The sequence below is a fragment of the Anabrus simplex genome, chromosome 4, assembly GCF_040414725.1.
Source record: "Anabrus simplex isolate iqAnaSimp1 chromosome 4, ASM4041472v1, whole genome shotgun sequence".
Lineage (NCBI taxonomy): Eukaryota > Metazoa > Arthropoda > Insecta > Orthoptera > Tettigoniidae > Anabrus > Anabrus simplex.
Window position 1 is genome coordinate 53,178,998 of NC_090268.1, and position 25,146 is coordinate 53,204,143.

The window sequence follows — 25,146 nt, forward strand, 5'->3', positions numbered from 1 at the left end:
AGCGCGTCGGCCTCTCACCGCTGGATACCGTGGTTCAAATCCCGGTCATTCCATGTGAGATTTGTGCTGGACAAAGCGGAGGCGGGACAGGTTTTTTTCCGGGTACTCCGGTTTTCCCTTGTCATCTTTCATTCCAGCAACACTCTCCATTCTCATTTCATAGCATTTATAAGTCATTAATATCACCTTAGGAGTGGCGACCCCATTGTAATAATAGCCTATATCTGGTTCATTCATCACATCCCTGACCCGGTCAAAGACTGGAAAACAGGTTGTAGGTTTTCATTTCCAGTTGATTGAAAGTAAAGTAGTTATTAATTTTTCCGCTGCACATTATAAATACGGCACGAGAAGATGTGGTTGAGGTCAGCGATTGCTTGGGGGTCATAAGAACAGCAATGCGAGTTTAGAATCCTATCCCGTAGAGATGGTTTGCAAAACTGCCGTGAGAACCTCATGCGAATAAGAGAAGTGACGTAACGGCGACAAGCCTTCCATTTGGAGAACCAGGATGAGTGAGGAGGGTATGGTTGCACTGCAGCGTATTGTTTTCCCCACTGCCTTTTTGTAAAATTCCTTTTTTCTTTAATTTGCGTTCGAGAGCGCTGCTCGATGCGTGGCACATAGTCTCAAATCTAGGCATTGGCCCAAATGCGGTGCTGCTCTAGCGAGCCGGTCAACATGTGCATTGTGTTGGATACCTATACGGCCAGGTATCCAAATAAAGTGCACCTCAATATCGAGACGTGTAAATGGTCAAAATCTGTGAATGATGTGGAATTGATGGACCGTTAGTTTGTATGTAGTAGGTGACTGTGGAGTCTTCAAGACACTGAGAGATTCAGTAATTATACGAACTGCTGAGGATTTAACACTTACAGTAAACTGTATGCTAGAGTTTCGGAAATAGCGACAGCTTCTGCAGTTACGTGAATTATGCTATGAAATAGTGTTTTATAAGAGGACTCTGATTTAATATGTTATTTCGTAAGGGCTAAGCTCTCCTCACACACAAAATTAGTATATCATACTGATTGCAGCACCGTATAAATCTCCCGAGAATCCATGCATCATAATTCAGCAACAATAACTTAATTGGTTCATAAAGAAAGGGCTTCAGTTCATTTTAGATAATTGTTGGGAAATCAAGAAAAACTGTTAGGATATTTTACTATGACAATAGAAATGTAAACATTGTTACTATCAAACAGAGAATGCATATTAGGATTCCTCTGAACACATTTCAGGAATTTATCATAAGTTGTTGGATTATACAGATTTTTTAAATCTTGTGGACTGATGACCTTTCTTTATAAAAGAGCTTTACAACTGTGTAGCTTTATCTAACCACTGGAAGTTTCCATACAGCCTTTTTGTTCGCAGAAAAATGTTAGAATATTATAATACAGGTTATTCACGTAAGATGTTACACGGAAATGACTTCTAAACTATTAAAGATATCGGCATTATGTTTTCATATTCGTAAATAGTACCCAGGGGTCTGCAAAATAATGTGCTACGTATTCTCATGGGGTGATTAATAATGGAGATATTGATACCAACTCCATATTTTTAAATAAAACGGCACAAATTCATACAGCTGGCCTAAAAGTTCAACTGCGTACAAGTTTAAATATAAAGTAATTTCGAAATCGGACAGTTACTTTTTGAGATATCAATAAGAACAGCATACGCGGTTTTGAATGCCGCATCAGACGGTGTGAAGTCGTACAAGGACATATTTACGTGCAAGCACTTTCTTGGATGTGATTCCAGCCACAGAATGGATACTAGGCATGTAAGCATATCGTACACATATGATGGGCATACAAAGTGTGTATGACAGGCGAACTTGTGACAGGACAGGGAGGGTTGATGTTTTTAAAAGGAATAAAATAAAGGGACATAACGAAAGCTATAATTGTCACTGGTTTCAGTGCACAGTACATACTACTGTATGAGTTCAGAAATAAACCTAATACAGGACACCGGAAGAGCTCCTTCTAGAAAATGAATACTGTCCGAATAGTCTTCCTTCCCCGTTGTGTGATCACCAGTCATACAATAACGTTACATACCCAGGGTATGTTACGGTACATCACATTATGTGTACCATAGTTTTCAGTACATGGCTGATATCCGTTCTGTGGCTGCAAACAGCTTGCGTGCCGATACGTCCTTGGCCGACCGTACGCTGTCTGATGCGGCACGAGAAAGCCCCAATGCGTTTTTACTGATATCCCAAAAAAGTAACTGTCCGATTTTGAAAATACTTAGATATTTGAATTTGTACGCAGTTTAACTTCTAGGCCAGCCGTATGCATTGCTACCGTTTAGTTTGGGAATGTGGAGTTAGTGTCAATATCTCGGTTATTAATCACCCCATGATAATAAGTAGCACGTTATTTTACAAGATCCTGGGTATCATTTACGAATATGAAAACAGAATGCCGATATCTTTAATGGTTTAGAAGTTATTTCCGTGTTACATCTTAGGTGAATGACCCTGTATAACTAAGTTCTTAGTCTCAGGGTGAAGAACATGTACTGAAACGAGACTGAATCTTCCGTGTCCTCCTCACATAATCATCTTCATTGTCAACTCCTCCTCTCACAGTAGGCCAAGAAGTCAGCTCCGCGAAGTACTCTTGATACTCATCAGGTATATAGTCGACCAGTTTCTTCAGATCATCAATTTTCCTCTTCTTAATAGGTAGCCTATCTTTCCTGCTGAGTAGACAGAGTTTATTGGAGCTTGACTGGATCTACCTAGTCTGAAAGTGTTTATGCACATGCCATCAATGAATGATAAAACATATAGTTTTTTATAACTAAAAATAATAAAATACCTCAGTATACAATAATGACGCAGTTACACAGTCAAATGACCTCAAAACAATGCATAAAAACAAGAGAGTAGCGCGCTGTTAATAGACAAAAACCTAAGGCCTCTATGGGTATTTCATAAAAGCAGGGCTTTACTCCGGACCGATGCCCTTCCATTACAAAACGCTAACTTTCCAATCACAATATCACAGTGAAGGAAAGGCTGGACTGACCTCCTTTCTTTATAAAACGATGTGATGACCATTCAAGATGAGAAATTCAATGTTAATTCAATTTCTAAAAGAAAATATGACTGATGCCCTTTCTTTATGAACCAGTTCAACTGATAGTTATGTTTACTGCATTAACTTGGGATTTTCAGTCCTTCAAATTGCCCCCATTGGTGGGGGTATACCGTATTGTATCATCAATTGCCACTGATCGGCATTTAGGTCAATCGCCCGGGTGGCAGATTGTTTATCAGTTGTTTATTTAAAAAACCTCAACTAACAAGTTAAAAATGTCCACCTTTCCACCACTTTAATAATCTTTGATTATTCTTACATTAAAAGAACATCAATCTTTTTAAAAACGGTACATGTTTCGTTTTCGTTTGAAAACATCTTCAGCCGTGTTCATAGTTCAAGACTGAAATACACTCAAAGTACAGGTTTCATAGATACATACAATTAACAACACATTGTTACGAACACATCCTAATTGTGGAAAAGGCTTAAAAAGCTGTTACACTCACAGCATGTGACCTGCTGAACGCTCTTTTCCTGAATAATTGTATATACAAAGTTCAAAAAAATTAGGGGAACATGTCTTTGAACGGATGCCATGCTCCATAGAACAATACCTCACACCCAGGTATATTACCAACTAAACCTTTATTCTTTACCGTTGATGTATGAAAAAGAACTTCGATGGATTCGCGTTCATTTTTAGAATAATGAATGCCTGTTCGAGGTCTTGGAGAGTCTGTGGTGGAACAGGACGCCCACGAACACTTCTGTCAAGCCCTATTCCACACATGCTCGATGGGATTAAGGTCGGGACTCACTGCTGGCCATTCTTTCTCTTCAATGTCCAGACATTGTCGTGCATGAGTACGAATTCATGGCCAACACCGTATGCAGCAACCAATACATGCTGTAGCAGTATCTGCTGGATGTACCCGGAAGCGGTAAGATTAACACGGACGACGACAAGATCCGTACGGTTATCAATACTGATGTCACCCCACACAATCACAGAACCTTGTCCGAATCGGTCGCCTTCCTGGACATCATTTGGCATGTACTGCTCACCATGGCGTCTCCATACACGTTGACGTCCATCACGCTGTGTCAGGGGAAATCTGGATTGGTCTGTGAACAACACTGCTCTCCATTGCCGAAGTTGCCAGTTGACGTGGATAGGGGAAAACAGCAGGCGAGCTGCGCGATGTTGCTGCGTTATACGTGGCACTCGAACAGGACGTCTGGGTCATAAGAACACTTCTCTTAACCTGTTCCTTACTGTCTGGTCAGACATCGTGACTCCAGTGACCCTCCTGAGGTCTTGTTGCAGTTCTCTGGCAGTTGCTGAACGACGCCGCAACGCACAAATGGTCAGATATCGGTCATCCTGTGGGGTTCTCATGCGTCCACGACCTTGTTAAACCCTCCTAGCGAACTGGCCTGTCTCATTGTAGTGATTCCACAAGCATTAAAAAACTGACGGAAGGGACATTGAGATCCACAGCAACACGACGAAAAGTCCATCCTTCCTTGATCAAAGTGACGCCCTTGCGACTTGAACCTTGTTCAGATGTCTCATGGGATGTGCTGGTTTAAGTACAACGTGCTCAAATGACCGCAGTAGTCTGTGTACCTCACAACGACACACGGACGCACCGCTATTCACTTTGTTTTGAGGGGTCACCTGACAGTTTAATGCAAGGCTTCCCGTACAGATGGAGTATAACTTCGATTTGACATATCCTGAGTAGTTAAGGTCTTAAGGTATGTGTACGACCTAGGACCCCATCCACCAAATTAGCGTTCACATACCAGACGTTACAAAACAAGTTCCCCTAATTTTTTGAACTGTGTAGTTGTAATTCTTCAGAAGAATATTAAGATACATTTTAAGACAAAAGATCATGTGGATGTCACGTGTAACGCGTCTTTACGAACGAGGTAAGTCACATGCTCCAAGACTAAGAGAGTCATTTTCTTATTTCAGCCAAGAGGGTGTTTAGCCTTTAAAGTACTGGTGGAATTTCTTAAGTTTCATTCATAAATTTTAAATACGTTGCATATTATTTAGTCTCTGATTAAATGTTTGCATGTCGTGTTATTTGGACCGTTGAAGCAAATGTAATAATTACGTTTCTTCGTAGTTTTTCTGGTGATTCTGAAATAACTTGTTTTATAATTTGAAGCATTGTACGTGACAAGCACTATGATGACTATTAGATTCAGCGCAATTGTTGCAAAAGGTGGACACTTTGCCGGGCTGAGTGGCTCAGACGGTTGAGGCGCTGGCCTTCTGACTCGAACTTGGCAGGTTCGATCCTGGCTCAGTCCGGTGGTATTTGAAGGTGCTCAAATACGTCAGTCTCGTGTCGGTAGATTTACTGGCACGTAAAAGATCTCCTGGGGTACTAAATTCCGGCACCTCGGCATCTCCGAAAACCGTAAAAGAAGTTAGTGAGACGTAAAGCAAATAACATTATTATTAAAAGTGGACTCGTGAAAACTGCGCCAAAATTCAGCACGAATTGTTTCATCATTGTCCTACATGCCACAAGTGACGACCACAATTCATAGTGCCGTATTTTATTGCTTAGTATTTCCATAATAAATTCATGAAATAACGTATAAGCGTTTATATTTGACGGTCCAAATTACGCGATCATCTGGTCCTAGTTACACGCTATATGTACACATGATACGATAACAAATTTTAGAATAAATATTTCTTTTAAACAGATCCTAAAAATAATATTAACACTTATTTTACACATTGTACTAATTATTGTGTATAAAATTTGAGAAATTATCCGTACGCTCAATAGAGTTATGGACGTTTAAAGGTGAGTGGTCTAGATCACACGGACGACCTCTATTCGTAAGAGAAAAGGAAGGGCTTGGTCACCGGGATCGACCTACCAGAGGGCATTGCATGGTTATAAGACTTTAAAAATTACATATTATATTCACTGCTAGACATTACTGTCAACTGTAACTAAATATGGAGTCAAGTGGCATGGAATGTTAGTCTAACTCCGGATGTCATTAAATTCTTAACAACATTCCTTCACATCTCGTGAAAGGGAGTCACGCAGGTGCGTCGCTCAGCCTCAGAAGCTAGGCGTTAGTATTCTATAAGCGATTAATTATTTATAAATGAATTCACGGGAGGTAACTTGGCAATGTTAACAAAAAATGGACAATAACATATTGTCCGTATTTTCTTTCTTTTTTGCTAATTTCTTTACGTCGCACCGACACGTCTTATGGCGACGATGGGACAATGAAGGGCTAGGAGCGGGAAGGAAGCGGCCGTGGCCTTAAGGAAGGTACAGCCCCAGAATTTTCCTGATGTGAAAATGGGAAACTACGGAAAACCATTTTCAGAGCTGCCGACAGTGGAGTTTGAACCTACTATCTCCCGAATACGCCTGCATTTTCAACAGTCTTACAGAAGAGTGAACATTTTTAAGAGCCAAAAATAGTCATTTTGTATTATTGTTTGCATAGAAATTCTAGCAATTATAAATCTGGCCGTTCAACAGTGAAATGTTTCCAACTTAAAAATACTTATTTCGTAAATTATTTCAGTATGTTATAATCGAATATAAAGAGTGCTTGGATTATATTTAATTCTAAGTAGTGTCCATTGGAAACTGCAACCTTTTCTCACCGTTTAGTAACCAAATAGGTTTTGCGGTAGAAAAGTGCAGGTTTTTATGAGGTGATCCAGTCATGGAGCCATTTTTGGATGTCGGCAAAAGCACATAATTGCTGCTCAGGAACGCCAAGTTGTAGCTAGTAAATCTCACAGTAGTCTGACGGCAAATAGGGCAAGGTAGGGTTAAGATATCCCATCTAAATATTCCCAAGATTTACTTATTGCGGGCTTTTGACGCTGTGTGCTCGTTACAAATTGAATAATGTTGTTGTTGTTGTTTTGTTTTGTTGTTGCTGTTGCTGTTGTTGTTGTTGTTGTTGTTGGTAGTGGTGTCGTCGTTCAGAAGTGATGATTTCACCCGGTTGCAGCAGCTCATAATATACGACACCATCTTTGCATTGATGCTGATGGTTCGCTGGAACGCATCCATGATTTCTTGCACTTAAGGTCATTAACGAATCTTGTTTTTTTGTTTTTTTTTGTTTTTTTTTGTCACCAGTCACTATTCGATGCCAAAACGACTTTCGTTTCAGACTTTTTGCACAGCAATTCACAAATGGTTGAACGTTTTTTTAATACCCCTTTTCTGCAATTTATGTGGGATTCACTTTCCGAGCTTCTGGATCACTTCCATTGCTTTCAACCGTTTGCTACATGTTGGCTCATCGTTATGTAGTGTTTCTTACCTTTCAGCGTCTGACACGAATTACTCCCCATTAATACACTACCGTCCGACTCGTTGGCTGAACGGTCAGCGTACTGGCCTTCGGTTCAGAGGGTCCCGGGTTCGATTCCCGGCCGGGTCGGGGATTTTAACCTTAATTGGTTAATTCCAATGGCACGGGGCTGGGTGTATGTGTTGTCTTCATCATCATTTCATCCTCATCACGACGCGCAGGTCGCCTATGGGCGTCAATAGAAAGACCTGCTCCTGGCGAGCCGAACCCGTCCTGGGATATCCCGGCACTGAAAGCCATACGACATTTCAATACACTACCGTCCCGCCCCGTTGCTAAATGGTTAACGTGCTGGCCTTTGGTCACAGCGGTCCCGGATTCGATTCCCGACAGGATCGAGATTTATTTGTTGATATTTTGCTTTACGTCGCAGCGACACAGGTAGGTCTTATGACGACGATGGGATAGGAAAGGCCTGGGAGTGGGAAGAAAGCGGCCGTGGCCTTAATTAAGGTGCAGCCCCAGCATTTGCCTGGTGTTAAAATGGGAAACCACGTAAAACCATCATCAGGGCTGCCGACAATGGGGTTCGAACCCACTATCTCCCAGATGCAAGCTCACAGATGCGCGACCCTAAACCGCACGGCCAACTCGCCCGGTAGGGTCGAGAATATTAACCATAACTGGTTAATTCCGCTGAAACCTGGGCTGCGTGTATGCGTAGTCTTCATCATCATTTCATCCTCATCACGACGCGCGGGTCGCCTACGGGAGTCAAATCAAAAGACCTGTATCTGGCGAGCCGAACTTGTCCTCGGGCACGTTCGGCACTAAAAGCCATACGCCATTTCAATACCCTACCTGGATGATTTATATCCTTCACGTCAAAATCGTTGTTTTCAAAGCGTCGGAACTAATCTCTGGATGTTATTTTCGGTAGAATATGCTTCCGTCAGCCCCCCCCCCCCCACACACACACCAAGGCTTCCACTATCAAACGATGACTTGCAGTAGAAGCTTTCTTGAGTTGAAAGCACGAATGTTTCCCGCAAATACTCTTTGCTTTGTACGAAACTAGACATCTTCAATGCGATAAAAACTACTGTTCTTCAATCGCGTGTCTCACACACTGCTTTTTACAGCCATTGACGGCACTTGTAAGTGTGGCCACTTTCGGCCCGGTTGACTACGCATAATTATTGTTGCTCACTATTGGGCAACAGTGAGAATTAATTAAGGGATAATTCATTCAAGAATTAAACTCGATATTGACCATTATTTGCCTGGTTCTACATAAAAAGCAATTACCAGGTTAATATTGAAAAAAGTACAAACGGGAAGATGATTGTAATAACATTCAGAATACCTTTCCTGGTCAGGGTAATGGTATGATGAATCACGACTCTCAGAAGTACAGTATGTGGATATACCTAATCTGTATATGATTCAGTGGATGTAATATAAAATATTAGAATTTCAGAAACTTAATAATAGTATTGGAAATAAGAACTTTATGTGCTCATGACGATCTTTTTTGATCTTTTGAGTCCTTTGTTTTCTTTCTTGGGTATCCGGTATGGATATTTCTTCATTTCATTTTTACCATGCACGTTTCTTCGCTATCCCCCTCTCTAGGCCTCATCCTCTTCATCTCATCAACACGGTCTTAACATAAATTTATGCAATTCAATATTTGGCATCTATACCCTTTCGAAAGTTTTGTGGCTTGAATTGTTCATAATCAATACCTGAGTATTCCTTAATTTTTTAAATCTATCATATCCTTAGTTTCTCTATTTCTTAGAAAAGCAGGATCTCTTCTTTTTATTTTCAGTTATAGGGATGGGCAAATCATTAGACTTTATTATTATCACCCCCCCTTTTTTTTTACAAGTTGCTTTACGTCGCACCGACACACATAGGTCTTATGGCGACGATGGGATAGGAAGGGGCTTGGAGTGGGACGGAAATGGCCGTGGTCTTAATTAAGGCACAGCCCCAGCATTTGCCTGGTGTGAAAATGGGAAACCACGGAAGACCATCTTCAGGGCTGCCGATAGTGGGATTCGAACCCACTATATCCCGATTACTGGATACTAACCGCAGTTAAGCGACTGCAGCTATCGAGGTAGGTGTCATCACCTTTAACAGCTTCGTTCTTATTACACGCATTCTTTCGTATGCCATGACGATAGATACGCATGGATACGAAAGTTATACTTTCTAGTATAACGCAAGGCGGAGTTATTCCACAAACCTTTATAAAGTAAATTGTACATATTTTGTTCTTTCTTGGTGATGCTGCTGGAAGACTGATAGGCTCCTGACAGCTTCTCCAATTGTTTACATCGTTGAGGCAGCATCTTGCAGATAAGTCATTGCTGAAGGCAGTATTTCTTTTTATTCATGTTCATGAACTTTATTACCTGATCAACGGAAGTACCTGACGCAAGAAAAACGCACGTGGTGCGTCATCTGTATTGGCTTTACTCCAAATTGTTCCTAGACGCTGCTGAACATGTTTTAATAACTGTTCTCTTTCTGCTAAGACGTATCTTTAAAATATGTTGAAAATTTACAGCACTTGAGCTACAAATAACGAACGAACGTTCATAATATGACGGGCAGTCACGGCTTTTGGCTTCATAGCAAGGCCACACCTTCGAATGGATAGAGCAATAAAAATAAACATTTTATTCAGCGTCATAAACCAGTCCATAAGTCGCCATATTTGTAATGAATTAAGTTTAGCTAATGATACAATTGCAAGTTAACAGATGCATCATCAAAATAAATGAGGAGGTCATAACTGATATACTCCTCTTTAAGAATCTCTTAATTTAGAAATGACCAAGATCGATAGCTGCAGTCGCTTAAGTGCAGTGGGTACCCAGTATTCGGGAGATAGTGGGTTCGAACCCCACTGTCGGCAGCCCTCAAGATGTTTTCCATGGTTTCCTATTTTCACACCAGGCAAATGCTGGGGGTGTACCTTAATTAAGGCCACGGCCACTTTCTTCCAATTCCTAGCCCTTTCATATCCCTTCGTCGCCATAAGACCTATCTGTGTCGGTGCGACATAAAACAACTTTAAAATTTAGAAATTAATCTCGTAAGTCACGAATATTTCGTAAAAGGCTTCACAGAATTGGTTCAATGGAAAACGATACGGAATTAAGATCTAAAATAATGAAGTAAGTTTTTTGTTGATCATTAGTTAAAGACGACTTGTTTGGTGAAAAAACCCAAGAAATATTTAAAAAATATAGATCTGTAATTGATGAAATTGCTAAGATTAAAGTAATTGATAAATTAATGTATTTAGCATGAAAGGCTTATTTACCTTTATTACTTTTTGTTATTTTTAGGGTTAAAAGATTTTATATTTTCTTTACTTATTTAGTGTATTTTATTTCGTAAAGTTATTAGAAGATTTAAAATTCTGTTTTATGTTTCCAAATCATATGTTTTCCTAAGCATAAGTAACTGACAAGGAATCAAATAAGTAAAAGAGTGTCTACGAGGTAACACAGAAGTGATGAGTACCTGGAGGAAGAACATTCATGCTGGAAATATTTACTTACGTTCAGAAAAAAACGGGGTTACATGTTTCATTTTCAAGTATACGTCATTATCATCATCACCATCATCATCGAGCCCCTCACGTGCCAAGTAGAGTGGTGTTGAACGAGCCATTGTTGTCTGTCCAGAAATGCCTTCTCTCTCACCGCTGACTCCCATTTCCTACCTCTTCTCTCCACATCGTCCTATCTATCTATCTATCTATCTATCTATCTATCTATCTATCTATTTATCTATCTATATTTTCATTCCCCACCCTGAAGGAGTGGGGTGGGCCACCTACAGGGTTAAGCCCTCTGTCTGGCCAAGAGATGCGGGCGAGTTGGGGAGATCCCGTGGGAAAAGGTGGGTAAAAGATGTGAAGCAGGAGGAGATGGGAGAGGTTTGGAGACTTATATAAGGGTTGACAACTTTATTTTACTTCATTATCAGTTACTAAGGTCTGTTTTCTTTCTTTTCTCTTCGTGTACATTTATATGTATATATATATATATATAACGTTTACAGTTTAACAGTACTTGGACTATGAACATCAATTAAATGATCTTCTTATCGGTTCCTCGGTTCCTTCGCCGAGGTGCTCTATTTTGAAGACAGGGTAGCAAGGTAAAGTATGGCATTTAATTTGCCTGATGCACTCACAAGCCTACGGTGAATAGAATGCAAGTTCAGTCGGTGATTGCAAAGACTGGAGAGGATGCGATTCCACGGCGTAGTTGCTTAGTCGCTTGAGCTGAGGGGGCTGTGAATGTGTTCAAGGGTTTCCAATGATGTAAAGTTTAAGTGCGAATTTAGGCTGGAATGGATGCCACATCGTCCTTCAGTTGGTGTAGCTATCTCTTCGTATTTCTTCCCACTGGCCTTCTTCCTTCAACCGTTATTTCTAGCCATTCGCTTTACATGTCCATGCCATGTTAGTCTCGAAGTTCTTAACTTCTATTCTATCCAGTCCACTTCCATTTCCATTCTGATGTCATCGTTCCTTACAAGGTCCTTGCGTGTATTTTAGAGGGTAGTTCGTAGGAACTCTATTTTTCACATGCTTGCAATTCTTCACCTTTCCACTGACAGCTCGAAACATACCACTTAGTCAAGCAGCTCGTCTTCTTTCTCCCAAGTCTTCCCAACCCAAACTTTGCAACATTTTCGCAACGCTACTCTTTCGTCGGAAATAACCCAGAACAAACCGAGCTGAATTTTTTGTGGATTTTTTCCCGTTCTGGACTCATGTCATCGTGGCGAGGGTCCCATATACTGGAATCATACTCTAGTTTCGGTCTTACCAGAGACTTATCCACCTATGAGAACATTCAGCTGCATCCATTCAAACTGATGGCCGGCTCCATGGCTAAATGTTTAGCGTGGTCACAGGGGTCCCGGGTTCGATTCCCGACAGGGTCTGGAATTTTAACCATCATTGGTTAATTCTCCTGGTACGAGGACTGGGTGTATCTGCCGTCTCCATCATCATTTTATCCTCATCATGACGCGCAGGTCGCCTACGGAAGTCAAATCAAAAGACCTGCAGCAGGCCACTCCGGAGGTCACACGCCATTATTATTATTATTATTATTATTATTATTATTATTATTATTATTCAAACTAATGTTGCTACATCAAAACAAAGATATTTAAGGAGTTAATAGCCTCTCAAATATCTGATAATTTAAATAATTGTTTGTTGCATACATTCACACTTATTCACCGGTGTTATTACATCGTAAACCAGAAGCTACATCCATAGGAATATATAATTTTGTAGCACAAACGTTTTCATAGTAAGTTATTTATAAAAGTTGATGTGAAGTTTGACGAAGATAAAGATTCTTTATTGTGTTTTAATGTGTTTAATCTGTTTTTCACAAAATTTCCTGACAAAAACAAAGTTTTTATAGTGTTACATAATGGACATGTAAATGGCATTCCTAATTCATGAAGACTCAACCAAAAAGGAGGAATGTAATTTGTAACATTTTATCATTTATAATTTATCATTAATTCATCATATTTTAAAGTTTGAGATGTATAGTAATGTTCATCTTTGTAGCTGAAGATGGTCTTAGTAACAGACCGAAACTAGTCCTACTGTAAATGAGATAAAATATAATTCTACAATACAATTTACAAGTGTTGATTAGGTGGAAGTGTCCAAGTTAAAGTTAAAGCTACTGAAAAATAAATATGGAATTTTCGAAACGTAAATATTTACTCCTCTGGTTCAGATTCTATAAAACTACTCGCTTTCGTGCACGCTTTCAGAAAGCAAATATGGAATTGCAGTAACTGTATCAGTGAAGCATTAACAAGAGAGTGCAATAGATTTCGTCATGAATCTGAAGGAACAAGGTTACACGTTGGAATCAAAGCCCGTTCATACGAAGTCTCCATGCAAAGTGCATAGTTGGAAGGCGTAGCACGAAATCATAATAGCATAGAACAAGTCTCGGTGTAAATGTAGACCGCTACCAACTATGTTGAGTATGCTGTGTTGACAAATGACTGACAAGAGACCGAAATACTTATTTTTGCCGCTGTGATAACTCTTCTCTGTACCAACAAATGAAAACAAAAATAATGAAGGGGATCCTTTTATTCATTTTTTCATTTATAAAATATTGGTTTTCGATATTGCATCCGGAACAATCGTCATGAATGCATCTATCTATCTATCTATCTATCTATATTTTCATTCCCCACCCTGAAGGAGTGGGGTGGGCCACCTACAGGGTTAAGCCCTCTGTCTGGCCAAGAGATGCAGGCGAGTTGGGGAGATCCCGTGGAAAAAGGTGGGTAAAAGATGTGAAGCAGGAGGAGATGGGAGAGGTTTGGAGACTTGTATAAGAGCTCACATTCTTGAGTGACAAAGCTAGATGATGTATGCGTCTGGAACGAATGCAGCCTTTGTCCTTATGTTTATGCCTGGAGCAGAGTCTTCTACAATGGAAATATGTTTCATTCAGTTTAGCTCATAAGAAATTCAATGTCACAAAGATGCATTACGACTGTTCGAGTGATGGTTACCAGATATATAACTCTGAACATCCTCCATTGGGCAGTAAGGCATAACTCGAAGGTATGAGGCAATGTTGAGGATACGTGATTTAACATATCATGAACTGTCCATAGAGAAGCGTGGGTTTGCGATCACGGGGATCCTAGCTGAGTTTGGCATTATTTCTTTAAAAATATTTAATTTAATTTTTTTTAAAATACTTAATATGCTCCACAGTTTTTCTGTACGATGGTGATAAGAGTAACAGAGGACCATGAGTCCTAACTTTGCCACTAAAACAAACAAACAAACAAACAAACAAACAAACAAACAAACAAACAAACAAACAAATAAATAAATGAATAAATAGTATAGATTTGCTTCCACTTGTGCCACACTCATCACTTTCAACTTTTCTATGCGACGTCCCTTGGTCAACTCGTGGAGCCGAGACCTGGACGCTAAGAAAGGAAGATGAAAAGGGACTAGAAGCATTTGAGATGTGGTTATGGAGAAGGATGGAACAGATATCCTGGGTAGACAGTGTAAGGTATGAGAATGTATCGGAAAGAATTGGAGAAAATAGGAACTATTAAATACCTTACATATAAGGAAAAGGAACTGGCTTCGACACTGGTTGGGAATAATAGGTGTGCTGATGGGCGCTTTAGAAGGATTAGTAAACGGAAGAGGACGGAGAAGATAACAGTTGGTGACATAACAGATGGAACACTTAAAGGATGATTACTGTATAACGAAAGTGAAAAGAATGCTCGACAGAATAGGAATGGGAAGCTAGTGGGGTAAAGGGATTCAGTATAAAGATAAGGAATTCAGTATTGAAGTACTGGTTAGAGTGAAGTATATTGCGAAACAGACGATTATGGTAGAATGAGGAACTAAAAGGCCATTGCTGGATATTTTTTTTAAATTATACAAAATAATGCAACAAGTAGAGAAAGGTTTCCTAACAGAGGAATGGTGTGGTGGCTAATGGGAAGATATAAAAATAAGGATCAGAGAGAGAGAGAGAGAGAGAGAGAGAGAGAAGGAAATAACGAAGAAGTAGAGAAAAATGAAAGAAGCACATCTTTTAAGAGTGTGTAGGGCAATCGAAGTATTGAGAGTTAAAAATCTGGATGTGAATATGAAACAAAAATAGAAAGAGAGGGAGAGAGAGAGAGAGAGAGAAGGAAATAACGAAGAAGTAGAGAAAAATGAAAGAAGCACATCTTTTAAGAGTGTGTAGGGCAATCGAAGTATTGAGAGTTAAAAATCTGGATGTGAATATGAAACAAAAATAGAGAGAGATAGAGAGAGAGAAATAATTTTACTGGATTACACGGGAAGAAGAGCATTTTTTTTTCATTTTCAAAATTATGTGGAAAAAGGAAATTACAAAAATCAAAACAGATACGAACGAGAAGGATAAGGATAAGGTGGATAAGAGGCATACCTGCCCTAGAATAATGAATATAATTACTAATGACATTCAGTATGGCCTCCGGAGAGGCCTGGGGCAGACCTTTTAATTTCCGTAGGCGGCCTGCGCGTCGTTTTGAAGATGAAATGATGATGAAGACGGCACATACACCCAGTCCCTGTGCCAGGGGAATTAACCAATTATGGTTAAAATTATGGTTAAAATTCCCGACCCTGCCGGGAATCGAACCCGGGGCTCCTGTGACCAAAGGTCAGCACGCTAACCACTTAGCCATGGAGCCGGACAATATAATTACTAGTAGGTTAAATATTCCCATAATGTTAAATGTAGTAATATATAAATTGTTGTATTGCCGTGTCATTATCGCATAGGTAACGCAGACCCATTCTGAACACAGTGGAACCGACCGGTGGAATGCACACGATGTCACTTATCACAGACAACTCTCACGCCAGTAGTGTTTCTCACATAATGGTACTGCTTCTATGTGACGTAGACCCATGGTTCACCTCGCAAGGTGGTACTAGTCTTACGTAACGTTAACCCGTGGTGTTCCACACGTAATTCTACTAATCACAAGTAATCACATGGTTCTAATATCATCCCTTGGTCGCCCCTTTCTAGTCACCTCTTACGACAGGCAGGAGATACCGTGGGTGTATTCATCGTCTGCGTCCCCCACCCACAGAGGGTCTCCGCAGTTTCAGGTGGTCCAGAACTAGGGGATGGAAGCATTCTGTTCTATTCTATTATATCAGTTGTTGGACAGTGTCAAGAGAGCAGGAATCTACCGACATACTAAGAGAACATCTGAAGATAGGAATGAATGGAGAGATGACATGTGAAGACCTGATAGTGCTCCCAAGGCGGTATAACGTAGATTATTTTTTAATTCCGTTCTTAGCAATAAAAAACTCTAGTTTTCCTGGCGAGATCGACTTAACTTGATTTAATTTCTAATGTTAACAGTTGAAGTCTTACTCTCCCGAGAACGCCTTTTCAATTAGCTCCGTAACAATCAGAAATCAGCAGAGCATCAAATTGGATCAATCAGCTCTTGTGTTAATTACTTACTTAAGAGCGGACATGAATGAAGGATTTTACAGATTCAGCAATTAATATCGGCAATAGACTTCCACAACAGATCTATAGTGTACTGCAGTTCCATTACGTTGCTTGGATTCCTAGTTTGCCCATTAATCGCTAGAAAACTATCTACAGGAAGCATTCTGTATTAATGAGAACGAATAAGGAAGAACAAATTTTGAACACGAGAGAAGCTTTCCTGCTATGGGAAGAAGAGTCTAAGAAGATTTGATATTTATATTGATATTTATTGAAGAACATTACAGGCTTTCGGCCCAAATACATGTTCCCGTTACAAAGAGAAGAAATGAGCTAAATCTACCATGTGGACGCAAAATAAAAATAAAGTAAGTCTACTATGTGGACGCTCACATGCGCGGAAAACCTATCCACATGTCAGCGCCACCCTCATAACTACCTTACTGACCGGCCGTCCTGTCCCCTTCCCCCTGGTGAGGAAAAAATGAGTCGCTCTCTCTGGAATGACACGTTCGGCCCTCTACACAGCTGACAAAGCTATATCCTCACCATTCCGTTTGATTACAGGCCACCTGCGCGCTGGAATCCAGCACCCCAAGCGCCCCGTCTCTTTCTCTCTCTGCCTCTCGACCTGCATCTATTCACCTTTGTCAACAACCTTTGGGATAGGCCCACCCTATCCCTCCCTCTTGTGTCATTCCCTCCCTCTCCACTTCCTAAAAAAAAAAAAAAAATGAAAATACAAAGTCTACTATGTGGACGCTAACATGGGCGGAAACCAATCCTCATGTGAGAGCCCCCCCCCCCTATGTCTAACTTATTCGAAACTCCTCCACCTTAATTCTTACACACACTTATTTACTCATGACCTTCAGACCTGCGCTATGTTATTCAGTCCTCTTAAAATCAACATTTCATCCTCAGCAGAACGCTGCTTTCCAGCTCCGCTTATTTAGCGATCAGTTATCCGCAAAGCAAGCCATTCTATGAAGAATTCGCTCATCACAGCTGTTAATCAAAAGGCATCTTATAAAAGTCGTTAATTGGCACAGTGAGTTAGTTTAACCTTGATATAGAGTACAATGGATAGGATATTCTCTGGGGATGGCGATACATGTTTCTTTCTTGTTACTTCGCGGAAGATTTGGGACATCGTGATCAATAACCCCCAGTACTTACAGTAGCTGATATATTGTAGTATTTTCTGACGTGGAGAGAATTTTTTCTAGTGGTTTAATGGTGCACTAAGCGAGATAAGTTTTCGGTGACGATAAGATGGCAAGGGAATAGGGTACAGCCCCATCCAGTAGTGTATCCAGGATCGACCGGGGGGGGGGGTTGTACAAAATGATGACAGAAAATAATGACGGTACTTGTGCGTGTGTGGTGTGCGCATGCACGAGTGTCATTATAAGGATTCTATACGTGCAAATTATCTTTATATTTAGATTGCAGTACCGGTACATTACAAAACCTTACGCCTTTGCTGGTAGGATGTAGTGTTTACAGTGCACTATGTCTTCTGGTTTGGGCTAGAATAAATTTGTTACTTTCATTGACCTGTCTCAGTCTCATCCTTGGCTTTGACAATATGAAAGTAACCGAGAATGAGCGATTCTAGTAACACCGTTCCTTACGCAGTCAGTCCCTGCTATGAATGGTGTGAAACTATCGCTCATAGGGTCGGTTGGTGCATGCATTTCAGTGGGATTGGCAGACTGATATGCAATAGCAACTTCTGACTCAGTGAGGAAAGCAACGGGAAACTACCTCACTCCTCATTTCCCTAGTATGCCTCTTCAGTGACGCCTAGGCTATCAATGACAACTGTTGTTGGAGCTGTAGAGGATCAAACCAGCCTTTGGGCTGAATACCCAAGATACATACATTAAAATACAGAACAGGAACCATGTGATCAAAGTATATACTTTTACGGTGAATGGTATGCTCAGTTTACAGTTTACATCCAACTTTCGAGGCTTCTTAGAAAATAAATTCAAGAAATCTGTTTATTTACTAAGTGAATCATGACTTGTTAAAAGGGCTTAAGTCCAGTTTTCAGCGTTTTGGAGTTAAGTATCAATACAAGATCTACAGACCTCAGTACATAATGTTATGTTAAAACAACATTAGTCCTGGAATCCTACAGCATAATATTGAAAATGATTTTCTGACATGAAGTGTTAATAGAATTTAAGAAAACAAACAATATCACTGGAAACCATGAAACATTCTGTCCCACATTCTGAGAAGATAAAGTTCAAAGCTACAGAGTATATGGAGTTCAAATACTCAGCAGGTATGAAAGGTTGTGTAGTTATTTCTCCATACATCATCAGTCGTGTTTTTCATACTTTCAGACAGGCACAGCCAGGAGTAGAGGGAATAGTTCTTTCAAAGACTTTAGCATACCCACAGGGTAACTGATATTAAATAGGCGCTACCGTACATTCCTTGTGGTACAGAAGAAGAAACATTTTACCAGGAGATTCTGCGGTGGAACAATGAAGACAGAGGGGGTGATGTTCTCAATGTCTTAATACCTTGCAAATGACAACTGTTTATACGAACCTAATAAGTACTTTTACTATTTGTCACATGTCTGTAAAAAGTGTGTCTATGTCACTTCAGTGGTATTAACATTAAAATCAGGCGTAATGAAACTATTTACATGTGTATGGTTTCAAACTATGTCACAACTAACAATATTCAAGAATGAATTGTTAAAAGAACTTAAGTCAATGTACTTTAGACACATCAATCTGTATGTAAAATTCCATTAAATTAAAGTAATTATATCCTATATAATATACATTACAGGTTGAATCATGAGAATAATGCAATTTACAAGAACAAAATTAACGTATTTTATGTCTCTTAAAGTTAGTTTCTATGGACTTACGCCCTTTTAACAAGTCATGCTTCAATTATGTCTCTGTGAGTGTTCAAAAGAACCAACGCTTTGAGTCGATTTTCACTTCTTCATTGTCAGTTTCTGGTTATTTTCTTTTGCAAAAATCCATGGGGGAGGGGACACTAACCCACAGTAACACTGGCTACGTCCCTGGGCCCATGTTCATATATACTTTGAGACAAAACATGACCACCTCGCCTCACACCATTACCCTCCAGCGGCAGCCTGGTGTCCATTAGCGGATTATAGGATTTACTACGTCTACTGTAGCCAGAGTTGCCAAATCGTCTACTGCACTCGACACGAAGAAACGGTAAAGATTGAAGAGAGCGTGAAAGAAAGTAGTTTGGCAACCTAACAACACCAAACAGGGATCACTTAGCTCTCGTTTACTCGGCAGGGTGCAGGGTGTGATTTACAGCTGGCTTCCAGCTCGCTTCCAGGAACTGGGGCCGTCATGTTTTGTCTCCGAGTATACCTCGCGTGATCCCCCTGTGGATGGGGGTGGTACAGTACATCCCAGGTATGACTTGGCCGTCGTAAGATGCATATAAAAGGAGAATCCTTAGGGGTTAGTGACTACGAGCCCCTTGTTGAGTTTGGCATTGCTTCCACTTACATTGGTCAGGCTCAGTCACTTTCATCTTTCCCACCGACCTCACTTGGTCAACTCTTCTGCTCTTCCGACACCGATGGTATTACGTTTGGAAGAGCTGGGAATATTTTCGTTTTGATGTCTATGTGACCATTTGCCTTCTTCTGACGATACCCTACTCGTCTTTCACTTCTGATTACAGCTAAGGGGAGTCATGACAATTTTGAACTTCTACACATTTTTTGTTTATATTTCTTTACGATTTGCTTTACGTCACACCGACACAGATAGGTCTGATGCCAAGGATGGGAAAGGGAAGGACTAGTAGTGGGAAGGAAGCGGCGGTGACCTAAGGCACAGCCCCAGTGTTTGCCTGGCGTGAAAATGGGAAACCACAGAAAACCATCTTCAGGGCTGCCGACAGCAGGGTTCGAACCCACTGTCTCCCGGATTCAAGCTCACAGCTGCGCGCCTCTAACCGCACGGCCAACTCACAATTTACCACTTATCACAAACAAATTTAAAACAAGCATAAATTGATAAGGTGGAGCACCACACAAAATTTGAAGTTGATTAGTTAATTTGTTGCAAGGTTATTATTAAATAATATTAATTTTTTTATACGTTGCATGGAAAATTCACCTCGCGGTACAGTTTTAATTATTTTTGGGTTAAAATTTGACAGATTTGTGGAAATACTCATATACTTCTTAATAAGCCTGGGTTTTGCAGTCCGGTATAAACTATTGAAGATAACAGTCAATAAATTTGAACTTAATTTAAGGAAATTATTGTTTCAGTCCTACCTGGTCTAAAAAATCTGTAAATTAATCATTTAAAACATGTAAAACCGGGCGAGTTGGCTAAATGAATGAAATGTAGTAAACATAGGCTATTTCTAGTAAGGGTGTATGTATGTGACAGAAATTTCATTACAATAGATTGAAAACTGTAGAAGTTTTAAATTTCAGTCATACCTCTCCTTAAGAGCAGACCATTGTGTTCCAAAATGAATTTTGTCATGTATTCGCTACGACTACAGCTTTCATTGGGGAGAGGAACTAAACTATTAGCTGAAGTCAATTTTCTTATCATTCGCTCTGTGGGATGGGCTATGGTATCTCCTGTCTGTCGTAAAAGGCAACTTAAAAGGTGCCCAAAGGCTCTCAGTTTGGAAGCGTGGGTGGGCGACTACGAGGCTCCTAGCCGGGTCTGGTACTGCTTCCACTTACTTGAGTACGCTCTTCACATTCATCTTTCCTTTTCGACCTTCCTTGGTCAACCCTTGTCCTCTTCTGACCTCTACTGAATAAGGTTTGCGAGCTCTGGGGAGTCTTCATTTCTCACGCCCTTCAAGGCCCTTCTTTTGCCAAACCTCTCATTCTTCGAAGTATTAACTAATGTTAAAGAGAGGATGGTTGCCCAGTTGCACTTCCTCTTGAACCAATTATCAGCATCGTCGTCATTTGCATGTTATTCTTGAGTCAAACCAATGGATCCATCGCAGCACCTTCATTTCCATTGCTCGGAGTACCTGTTTATGTGTTGGTATCGTGGACCAGCATTCAGTTGCATAAAGATTTACCGGTCTGATTATCGTGCGCCGATTTCGAGGGGGTAGGGCGTTTTCTGCCCCCCCCCAAATGATTTTAGGTGGGTAGAGTGTCATTTCCCCCCCCCCCCCCCCAAGAGTTCTCCTCCTAGATTTTAAGTTCCCTGAAAACGTGGAGTTTGGTAGTCTTCGGGAGGCTTCTCAGGTTGAAATGTGAAAAAAGGTGGTAGATGGTTTTATGGTATAACAGAAAATGAGATTAGAAAGCGGGCATTCCTTCAGAGAAGTATACTGACTTAGCAAATGCCATGGGATAGTCACCTAATAGCGTGTGGGGCCTCCGCTGGCCCTGCGAACTGCAGTGAGACGCCGTGGAAGTCCCTGGTAGTCCTCTGGACGCAGCTGACATCAAATAGTTTGCAGAGCGGCCGCCAATGCTGGTCTGTTCGTGGGTGCAGGATTCATGGCACGGAGCCTGCGTTCCAGAACATCCCAGATATGCTCGATAGGGTTGATATCGGGACTCCTGGGTGGCCAATGCAGTCACCTTCGCTCGATGTTCCTGGAACCATTCCCGGGCGACGTCGGAGCGATCTGGCTGCGCGGTATCATCTTGAAGCACCGCAGAATATTCTGGGCGCTGAAAGGCCAAAAATGGGTGGAGATGGTCTCCGAGCAGCTCAACATACCACCTACCATTCAAAGTCTCTTCCAGAACAACTAGGGGGCACATTCCATACAAGGAAAATGCACTCCAGACCATAACAGAGACACCAGCGCCCTGGACCATACCTTTGAGGCAGGCGGGATCCATCGCTTCATGTGGTCTGCGCCATACACGGTCCCTTCGGCATGGTGCAGTTGAAATCGTAATTCGTCCGACCATATCACGTTACGCCATTGTTCCAGTGTCCATCCCTGGTGACTGGCGACAAATGCGCGTCGTTGTGCCCGATGACGTTGGGTTAACAGTGGCACCCGTGTGCGGCGCCGGCTCCCATACCCTACGGATTGTCCACTAGGAGACGTGTCTAGCACGGCCTGTGTTGAATTGAGCCGTGATTTGTTGCACGGTTGCCCGTCTGTCACTATTGACAATCCGTCTCAGATGTCGCCGCTCACGGTCATCGAGGGTGGCAGAACGGCCGGTCGTTCGTCTGTTGTGGACGGCGACACCCGCATTCAACCATTCACGATACACCCCGGACACGGTTGATCGTGTGAAGCTGAATTCCCGCAGCACTTCCGAAATCGCACTTCCCATCCGTCGGGCACCGACCACCATACCCCGTTCGAACGGTGTCAGCTCACGACGACGTTCCATGTTACACCTGTCACATGCACAGCCACTGCTCACAAGGTCTCCTATACAACTGCGGCTGGCACAGGGGGCGTGTGGTGCGCAGACAACACACCTGCGCATCAATGCTCCTCTATCCCATGACCTTTGCTCAGTCAGTGTACATTTCCCAATGGAGGCAGTTCATGCGGTACGTTTGGTGGTAGAGTTTTACACATTTCGTATCATGCACTGCATAATATACAGTAATAGGACATTTATTAAGAGAATGCATTTATGAAGTAAGTTCTAATATTTTAACTTGTGATTATTTTTATAGCTTCGTATATAAAAAAAGTTTCTTCAAATATTTATTTATGAATCAATTTCTATTTTTCTCTTTAACTGTATATATTATTGAAATCTCCGCACATAAGATTCGTTCAAAATTGTATTTGAGAATCAAGCTCTATTACTGTTCTCTTTTTACATGCCCCCCAACCAATAATTACCCTCTGTGGCTCAGGTGGCTGCGTGCCGTGAGTTCCGTGGTTCAAATTACGTTCACTCCACCCTGAGACTTGTGCTGAACAAAGTGGAGGCGAGACAAGTTTTTCTCCGGTTACTCCGGTTTTTCCCTGTCATCTTTCACTCCAGCGACACTCTCCAATATCACTTCATCTGTTAGTCATTAATCATCACCCCAGAGGACGGCAGCCAGCACATTTCTTATCCTCGCCGCTAGATGGGGCTTCATTCAATTCCTGCCCCGGTGGATGGACTGGAAACAGGCTGTGAACTTACATCAGCATGCGGTAGACTTCATATACAGTAACCTGGCGTCATTTAATTCACGTGACACTGACTAGTTCCTTAACATCATCAGAGGTGATGTATGAACCCAGGTAATGTGAGTGACTTTATTAAGTCTAACGCTACATACAAAACGTATACCATCCATTTGGTTGCCGCATTCCAGGTACTCCGTCCTACGTATGTAAGTCCAATTGATATGATAACTTCTATTATAACAGGAATGTCTTTGTTTCGTAAATATCTATCTTGCGAATGCGCAGTTGAGACACACCTTATTACTTAGCATTATTTAATGTCAGAAATTCTTGCAGTCGTATGACATTAAAACACTTCCAGTGTAGCGGTCCAGTCTCAACATGCTCAGAATGCTTTTTCCTTGTAATACAGATTGTTGTAAATAAGATGTTAGTGCTCGATAACAACTATGACAGCACATAGTTTGAAAATGTTCTACGACTTGAAGAGATAAGTTGCGTTGTCGAGGGGGCATGGTAAGGTAACGTAACACTTCCACTATGTTAACATCTACTCGCTATTTGTCGACCATCTGAACATTATCCCGGAGGAACTCGTATAAAGAAATATATAATTTTAACACTTCGGGAATTTAACGACTTGTAAACGGGTTCTTTAGTGTCTATAAATGTGATAAAGCAGGTCTATCGTATTAATCTCAATTGATTTTCAACCCGTAATAACTTTGAGCACAGGAGGTGAACGGCTAATAATTGTGGGGGATACCTAATCATCGTGGTAAAGATGTGTTCCGTTCACGTCGAGGAACGTGCATTCGATTTCCCTTTAAATAATATAGGGATGGAAATGAGATTTACCACTTCTTGAAAGGCAGACAACATTGGATCCCCTTACGGTCTGGCTAAGTGGCTGACTCGTCAGTGTCTTGGCCTCCGGACCTCAGGGTCCCGGGTTCCGAAATTTTCAAGTTGGTTCTGAAGCCGAACTTTTGGAGCTCAAATTGGTTCCTATTAATTTTGGGTCTTGAATTTTAGTTATATTGAGAACGGATAATAATCATATTGGAGTAGTATTGCCAGATCCTCCGAATTTTCGTAAGATCTTCGGTTTTTAAAATATTCAAAAAAATACGAAATATCAGTGTTACAGACACAAGCTAGTAGGGAGAAGTAGTTTACACGATAGCACATCAACACAATACTATGTGAGTAACTTCCGTTCAACTGCTATCAGTTTTAAGAGAATGTAGGATGCGATGCTGATATATTACCTTGATAATGAGTTCTTTAACGTGCCAATGGTATGGGTCTCTGGCATATAAGCACACTTAAATGACACCTGACTGAGCTGGGATATCAGTACATGACCTACCACATAATTCCTCAGTGCAATCGAAGAGTAAAATCCTGCTAATATTTCGAACATAGGACGATATTCCTATGTCTGATCTTCCTTTATTCGTATCAGAAAAACCAGTATTTGAGATTTTGGAACAAGTTCAATAACACAAATGATGAACAGGAAG

General features: G+C 41.0%; 1 protein-coding gene across 1 annotated transcript in view; it reads right to left on the bottom strand.

Annotated features, from left to right (window-relative positions):
- The window catches only part of Nox (NADPH oxidase), a 388,201-nt gene that overhangs the window by 176,732 nt on the left and 186,323 nt on the right, over window positions 1-25,146 (bottom strand). The gene's annotated exons all lie outside the window — the stretch shown is intronic.